The sequence below is a fragment of the Hirundo rustica genome, chromosome 14 (genome assembly GCF_015227805.2).
Source record: "Hirundo rustica isolate bHirRus1 chromosome 14, bHirRus1.pri.v3, whole genome shotgun sequence".
In the NCBI taxonomy this organism is placed as follows: Eukaryota; Metazoa; Chordata; class Aves; order Passeriformes; family Hirundinidae; genus Hirundo; species Hirundo rustica.
The window spans coordinates 5,750,083-5,758,754 of record NC_053463.1 but is presented as its reverse complement, the minus strand read 5'-3'; positions in this window follow the sequence as shown (position 1 = coordinate 5,758,754).

Here is an 8,672-nt window from a genome sequence, read left to right as displayed (position 1 = left end):
ATAATAACATTCACAGAATCACAGAATTTTTTAGGTTGGAAGAGACCTTCAAGATCATCAAGTCCAACCCATCTCTAATACCTCAACCAGACCACGATACCAAGTGTCACATCCAGTCTTTTTTTAAACACTTCTAGGGGTGGTGACTCCACCACGTCCCCAGGCAAGCCATTCCAGTACTTTATCACTCTTTCAGTGAAAAACTTTTTCCTAATATCCAGCCTATATCTCCCTTGTCGCAGCTTGAGACTGTGTCCTCTTGTTCTGTCTGTTGTTGCCTGAAGAAAGAGACCAACCCCCAGCTGACCACAGCCACCTTTCAGGAGGTTGTAGAGAGTGACAAGGTCACCTCTGAGTCTCCTTTTCTCCAGACTGAACAACCCCAGCTCCCTCAGTCGATCTTCATAGGGCTTGTGCTCCAAGCCCCTCACCAGCCCCATTGACTCCTCTGGATGCGCTCAAGGGTCTCAACATCCTTCCTAAACTGAGGGGTCAGAGCTGGACACAGCATTCAAGGTGTGGCCTCACCAGTGCCGAGTACAGGGGAAGAATGACCTCCCTGCTCCTGCTGGCCACACCATTCCTTTCCTTCTGACAAACAAGTAGTAAACTGATAGTGCCTTTGGGATGCCATTGACTGGCATCACCTGGGTCATAGAAAAAGCTGCTTTCTCCTTGGAGAATCCCTGTAAAATCACTTGGACTCGATGAGTGCAGTTGTTTGACTGGTTGGGTGCCCTGATGTGCAGCCTACAAAGCAGACCTGGCTGCCAGACAGAGAGCAGGAGCTCCAGTGCCAGGCTGGGTGTGTGAATGCCGTGGGCAGCACACGCTGCTGCTTGGTGCTGAGCACACCAGAAACGCTGCAGAGTGCCCAGACTCCCCCTCGGTGCTGAAACACAAAAGATGAGGTTGCTTCACTCCTCAAAAAACTCGTCAGCACCACGCAAGTTCCTGCAAGATTTTCAGCTTCAACAAAGCACACTCTAATCCTCTACAGTTTCCTGAATGAAGGTGGGATAATTTGAAGATCAACATGAGATTTCAAAGCAAACATCTGGTTTGAAAGCTTTTCTCTTCCTTTCTTTGTCCTTTGTGTTTCAGCCAGGTCTTTCAGACCTCAGTTTGAAGATGATGTCTAATGCAATCCTCTCCTGTGACAGTGACTCCATTCTTAAGTCAGAAATTATTTTTTCATGTAACCATAGGTAACTTACAGAAAAAGTACATAAAAGGCCTTTGGGGTATTTTTAGATTATTCCTTCAGAGCTTATGAGAAAAAAAAGGCAGTGTAAACGACATTTCCAAGTATTCCTAAATCTCTTGGAAGAGTTGTGGGGGTTTTTTAGACCTCTTTAGCTTTGTACTCTTATAATTGGCATGGTCACGGAAGCCCACTTTCCGTCACTTCGTATTTTCCATTTCCAAAATCTGAATTTTCCCATTTTTAAGGGTCGTTTTCTTGTAAAGGCTGTGGATTAACAGTGCTCTAATTGTTATAGTCCTGTGGGTTTAAACCAGTGTCACAAATGTGCTTGGACTCAGCAAGAGCGTTAAAAGTCCCGAAACATTGTTTGTGGTCATTACTGCTGCAGATGGGGCTGCATCAGAAGCGATGGAAGGAACACGTATCATACTGGGAGTGGAAGCAAAAACAAATTAGAAAAGAAAGTCTATTTTAATTTCAAGTCCTGAAAATGTTCTCTGGGCCCGAGTAGGTGCGAAGTTTTAGTAGCAACTCTCAACCCAGAAGGGTTTGCATGGTACCATGTCCCCTCCTCTCTGAAGGAACGGAGCTTCCCGTACAGGGCAAGGGATGCACTTCAGGGACACGTCAGGAACCTCCCTTCCAGAAACCTCTGGATCGTCCACTTCCAGCATTGCCCATCCTAAGCATGAAGAGGGGAATAAAAACAAGATGCTAAGATGGGAATTGATGTTCCAGGGTGATATTTGTACCAGCTGCAAGATTTTCATGGGATCTAATGCGTAACAAGTTGGCGTAAATGATTGTTAGCTAATGCAGCATTATACCAAATGGACCCATTATGCTGCAAGGAGTGCAAAATAAATTCTGGATGATGGGACATATTCTTAGGCAAAGAGGGAATTTCAGGGAAGAAAAAGTTGGCTGTCTTTGTTTGTTTAACAGGAGATTATAAAAAATTACAATCCCAGGCTAAGTTATGTCGTCACACTCCCTAAAAATACACAAATAATGAATTTATTAGTCAAAGTCAACATTGTATCCAGTAGTAGTTGCTTGTCTTAACACACTTGTGAGCCTCACAGTGGATTTCCCAAAGGCAAGCATGACAGTAAGAGGGAGAGAATCAGACAACAGGCCAAGAAGCTCTTATTCCACATGGACCAAGTTTGTGAGTTTTGACCCAGTGCCCCAGTTAACACGATAGCTGATGGCAGACAAGGCACAGGAATCTGCATCCTACAAAAACACCTGATGAGGTTGGCTCTGTGTCAGGAACACCTGCAGGAAAGGGCAGGACCAAGTGCAACTCAGCAGGCATGGCCAGGCTGTGGGAGGTTTCTGTTCCTGTGACTCTGCCCAGGACAGCGCAGGGAACCTCTCAATCCAGCACAGAGCCCAAGCAGCAATGGCCTGGAACTCCAGCACAGCCTCTGCTCTCAGCTCCCTTAAGACATCCACAGATTTCAAAATCAACCTTTTTAATCTTTAATAGCAACCGACTCATGAGAGATTATAATTGTTGATTCCAGTGGCAGACAGAGAGAGAAAGAGAGCCTGGAGCCCTGAGCCAAGTTTTTAAAACATGCCCGACCTAAAGCATTAGGAAAGCAGTGTGTCAAAGTCTTTTTCAGTCATTTGTGCTCTGGCTTACTGAAAACAAGTTTCTGTGTGCCAGCATTCTCATGTCCCTTGCAGCTGAGCTAAGGTGGAAGAACCTGTCATTTAATTCTTGTCCTCACTGCCAGAGCTGGCTCCTGAAGCTCATGTGGCTGAATACTGATATCCATACGCCTGGTGCAAGCACAGACACACGGCAAATCATTTTGCACCACCAGTAATCTCTTGGTAAATACTGGGTGCCTTTCCAGAGATCAGTTCTAGTGCCAGGCATTGTGCTGTCATGCAGGAGAGGCTGGTGAAAATGTGTTCCTTGCTGGTGCCTGGGATGTGGTTTGCTCTGCAGGGCACAGCATCCAAGGCTCTGAGGTGCTGTGGAAGGCACTGCAGGCAGCAAAACAGCCCCCAGGACCTCTCATCTCACTCAGAAGGAGAAAAGCAGTGTCCTAGGTCAGGGGGAGGTGAACTCATGGCTTGGGGATGTTTCCTTGTGGTTCCCTTTAGAAATAATAGATCACATCTTCCAGTTCTTTAAGTTCTGCTGCTTGTCCCCAGTGCCAGCCCTTTGTCCCGTGACACCTGAGCCTCTCATGAGCCCATCAAAGGTGAGGAGACAGAGTGCAGGAACAAGTAGGCACTGCCATTTTGATGCTCACTGTGTCTCTGGGCAGGGGACGTTAATCTCTCTCTCACACTCATCAGGTGGCACACAGCTGAAGGAGGCCGTGGGGAGCACAGCCTGGCAGGGAGACGCTGCTCCCAGATGGGCTTAGGGGTGGCAACTCTTTCCATTATTGTCTTTATTGTAAGAAATTCTGCTCTCTGTTTCAAATGCAAACTGTACCTGCCCGGAAGGAAACAAAGTAACTTGTTGAGAGGAGCAGAAAATGAAGGGCTACTTTAAATCACATTACATAATGTGTTTATGATAAATTTTTCTTAACCCTTGAGTCATAGATAACTTCAGAGATGGTGTTTCTCCACAGCCTGAAAATAGGCTAAGACTGTTAACAGAGAAGTAAATTTTTATGCTTTAAATTCATCTTTCTTCATATTTCATTCTTCACAAGGAGGATCTAGAGGTTATCTTACCAGGGAAGTGCCCCCTGACTCAAAATAGCACTTGGTGGCAGCAGGTTGTTCCTTCTGTGACCTGTGCTCGTCCCAGCAGGGCAGGAGGGTGCTTGAGGTTGCTCCATGTCCGAGCTGCTCTGCACTCCTCACCACCCCTGGATGCTTCAGGGGCACAAGGAGGAGAATCCTTTATTTTCCTCCTGTTCCTCTTGGATGCAGAAAGGAGCCAGGGCTGCTGCCTGCAGCCAAAGCCCTGTCTTCAGAAATACTCAAGGGGTTTGGTCTGCCTGTAGATTTCTCTTCTGCAGGGAAAGAAATATTTACATTTCCTGAGACTTTGCATCACACTTCGGCTGGGGCAGTCTGGACCACAGCTTGGATTTGCCCTTTGCTTTTTCTGGGCAATGGAAAGGGATTGATTCCCTGATTTAGCCACCTCAGTGGTCTGCCTAAAGTGGAGCAGGAGCCTCTCCTCCTGCCTGGATGCAAGTGGGGGAGATGGAGGAGGAACTGCAAGAGAAAGCAGTGCTGAGGCTCAGGAATTTCTTATTCGGGAGCCAGATCTCAGGTTTGCTGCTCTGCTCCTGCATTCAGTGCTCACCCACACTCACTGGCCTCTCTCTGGGGTTCACCATGGCAGGAGCCAGCAGTTCAAAGGTCCAGCACAAATCCTACTCCACAAGGACTGCACAGCTTCAGTGTGTAGGAAGACTGAAGAGGGCAAAGGTTCTGGTCAGACCTGAGCTGCAGCTTTAAGGTTCACAATTTTTACAGATGTTGTCACATCTCAGCTGATGCCAAGATGATTTTTTTGCCTCTTCTTTTATATACCTTTCATATACATTTTATATACCTTTTATATACCTTTTATATACCTTTTATATACCTTTTATATACCTTTTATATACCTAACTTTTATGTATCCTCAGTGTTCTTAGTATACATACTTGTAATTCCTGAAGTCTGACAGCTTAGCATCGTCCTATTCTGTTAGGGCAGGAGACCAAACATCCTAAAGGCCTCATAGTAGGAGGCTGGAAAACCCTACACTGTCTTGGGAAACCGAGGCCCTCTCTAGAAAACATCCTGTAAACTGGAGATTTAACCCATCCAGGAGGGGAATTCCATGGATGGGGGAAGATCAAACCACTCATCCCGGCCTCCCATTGGGGCATCCTTGTCAGATATGTTAATTTGTAAGGTCTATAAATTGTATATGTGATCTATCATGTGTGTGCACTGCAGCACATCCCACCTTGGGGAAGTGGTGCACAAAAAAAGGATCCTTATCAAAATATTGAGGTAAAAACCCCATATCCCTTAACTGCATCTCACTCTCAATTTTTTAAGACGATGAAAAGGCATCACAATGAGAATCTAACATCCCAAAGATCCAGTCACAGCAAGGCCGGTTAAACAATAAGCCCTAAAGGATATTCTCTAACAGGCATGGCTTGGGACATTGGATTTTTAGCTCTTTATCTTGTTGTTTGCCAGCTGCAGCAGCACACATCCTGCTGCTCACTCATGGGTGGAAAGGTCTTAACCGCCTGGCTTCTCCCTCTGCCTGGGAATGCCCTGGAAAACTGCTGGAGAAAGAGGACAGAGACCTACTTCAAGTAAAACATTTCTGAAATGGGGAAAATTAGGTTGAACTCACTGTTTCAAGCTTCTGTGTCACCAAGAAACTCAGGACCTTTATTTATTATTTGTATTACAGTAGCACCTAGAGGCCCCAGGTTGCTAGGGTTTGTAGAACATTTTGAGGAGAGGGCTACTGCTCCCATCTCATTATAAAATGATGAAAAGAGTGGGAAAGGAAGCAAGAAAAGTGACCTGACTGAGGTGCTGTGGAGCAAAACAGAAAGTGAAGTTCTAGCTCTCTCAGTGGATGCTTGTGCTGCCAAGCACTGAGGTCACAGCACTTCAGGAAGCTGCAGTGCCTTCAGCTCAGCTGTAAAAAATGACTGCCTGCTCACTTCTAGCCCTGCCCCAGCAGTGTGAGTGAGTCCATTTTATTCCACACTGCAACAGATTAAGTTGATGAGCACGATCTGGCTGAGGGCTGATGGCACCTTCAGATGAGTTTCCTTGGCTGCCTGAGATCACCTGTCCTCTCAAGCCTGAGCCCCAGTCAGTGGCTGCACGGCAAATTTTACTGGAATTCTAGTCTGGACACGAGCCTGTTAATTTCTGCCTAAACTATGGAATAGCCATCTCTCTTCATTCCAGTTTTAACATGCTGGAACTCTCTCATGATTGTTCCTGTCTTTGGTCAGAGAAGATGGATTTTTTGAACACAATGTAGAGGAAGCAGTTCAGACGCAGCACCTCTGTGTGAAGGGTGTATGTCTGCACATCCCTCTAGAACAACTTGCTGCTTCTCCCATCAGGTGCAAACCTGGCATCACCCTGTTGGGAGGTCAAATGGGACCTAAATGTATATTTTGATGCATTTGCTATCACCCCTCTGAAATTCTGCTGGCACTTATAGCAATAATAGCTCTGCTTGTGAAGAAAGAGATTCTGTTATAAAACAGCAATTTCTGCCTTTCAAAAGGAACACTTTCAAACTATGCATTTTCTTTCTCTTACCTAAAGTTTCAGTACCTTTATAGCAAACATGAGCTGTAATTTCACTGTTTTCCTTCTCTAAAATATGTTTTAAAAGGAAATCAGACCTCAGCACATTCTGTAGTTTTTCAAAAGAGCAGTGCAGAACTGGCAGTACTACAATTTGAATCTTGTCTAAAAGCCTGACAAGAATAGGAGTAATAGGTGCAAAGTCTCTATTTATTTAGCTCCAGCCACCACCAGTTCTGAAATTATCTTTTGCAGCATCCTTATGCAATGCTGGTAAAAATTCTTAATTCTTAACTTGGCAACGTGAGCACCAGGTCCTGCCCGTGGTCGTGCCAGGGTCCTGCACAAAGCTGGAGGCACAGTGCTGGTCTTGGGAAAGCCCAGCTGAGGGGTCAGACCTGCAGAGACCTGCAGAACATATTGCCTGGTCAAACATTTTTTCCCAATCTTTTCACTTTGTGTCGGCCTCCTTCGGGACAAGTTCATTACAGGCATCTTTGGAGTGATTAGCTCTCTGTTCTCCACCCATTCCACCCTTGTCTGCTCTCCTGATCCTGACTAATGCAGGGCAGCAGTGATGATGAGAGGCCCTGATGACTGCCATCTCCTTGAGTGTGATGGGATGCTCCTGCTGTGGTTAAAGGCAGAGCAGGAGCCCTCGACAGAAGCCTCTCACAAAGCTCTCTGAAAGCCTCTCCCAAGCCCTCCCAGGCTGACAGGCCTTTCAGTGAAGTCTTGTGCTTTTTTTTCCCCCCCTCTCTTACAAGTATTTTCCCTGTGGAGTTGCTCAGTGAGGTTCCTTCCCACGGTAATGAGAATGGGCAGCAGGAGAAAAAGGATGTTTTTGTTGCGGGGTGATTTGTAGAATGAAGCTGATGCTGGGCATCCCGGAGCTCCTGGCTGCGCTCAGGTAGCTGGGCTGCAATCAGCTCCCAGGACGGAGAGCTCTCCTCTGGCACTCCTGCACGGTTCTCCAAACCACCCAGGATCCATGCAAGCACATTTGGAGGCCTGGATGAGTGGTTTGATATTCCCCCATCCATGGAATTCCCCTCCTGGATGGGTTAAAGATCCAGGTCCTGTTTTGCAAGGAGCAGCAGCTGACCCTTCTCTTTCATATTTCCCCTAAGGCTGGAAGTTCCATGTCCTTTAACCCTTTAACCATCTCATTGCAGCCTAGACTAGGGAAATTTGAACGGAACAACCCCAACATTAGCCCATTCCTAATTAGCCTCGTTGCCATAGCGACTTGGAGGAGTTTATTAGCATCAGCACGGCAAACCGATGGAACTGTACAACTTCTTTTGCAGCTGGGGAATGTAAAAAGTGAATCCCCGCATGGAATCATGCTTGCAGGGCTGACATTCAAATCACAGGCATTGTGTGCTCGGGAAAATGACTGTCACTCCTCACACAGAGTGTTTCACTTTAGCAGGAAGCAGGGGGTGCAAAGAAAGGTTGATTTTTCCACTTTTCTTTTTCTATCTGAGGCTTTAAGATGAACATTAAAATGCAAAGGAGCTAAAGAAATTCAGATACCTTATTTAAACCAGAAAAAAAAATGAGTAGAGGAGTAACCAAGCCTGAAGCAGTAAGTACTGGATGTGGACTCTGCCTCCTTTATTTTCCTATAGCAAAGAGCCAGGATATTCCCAAAGACTTTCTTGTGAGGAAAGCAGAAATGTGCAGAAAGTGGCTTCCATCCTTTATTGATATTTCCTTTTTACTACAAGGAGTTGAAATGTGTGTATTTTTGATCCTGAAGGTTGTCATGGTTACCGGACTACTTGGATGCTGCTTCTTGCACCCCGTGAAGGCTGCTGTGCTCTGTGTGTGGCGGGGATGGTGGGGAGCAGCCTGGCCACTCAGCTCACCACCGAGTGGGAATTCCTTGGGATGGATTTCAGTCACGGCAGGAGGGATGGGAATGGTGTGATCACACTCCTACCACTCTTATAAATGCCTACAAGGTAATGCCCGCTCCCTAAGGGTATCTAGCCTTGCACATTTCTGCCAAAATCACTCATTCCCTTTGTGGTTTGGTTAAAAGCCTTGTTCCTGTGGAGTTTGGGGCCAAGAGCAAATTGTGGGTTTTGTACCTTAAAAAATAACTTCATTTTAAGCCGTAATCCACAACATTGCACAAAGCAAAGCCTCATGAAGGAGAAAACACTGGTGCTGATCTCCA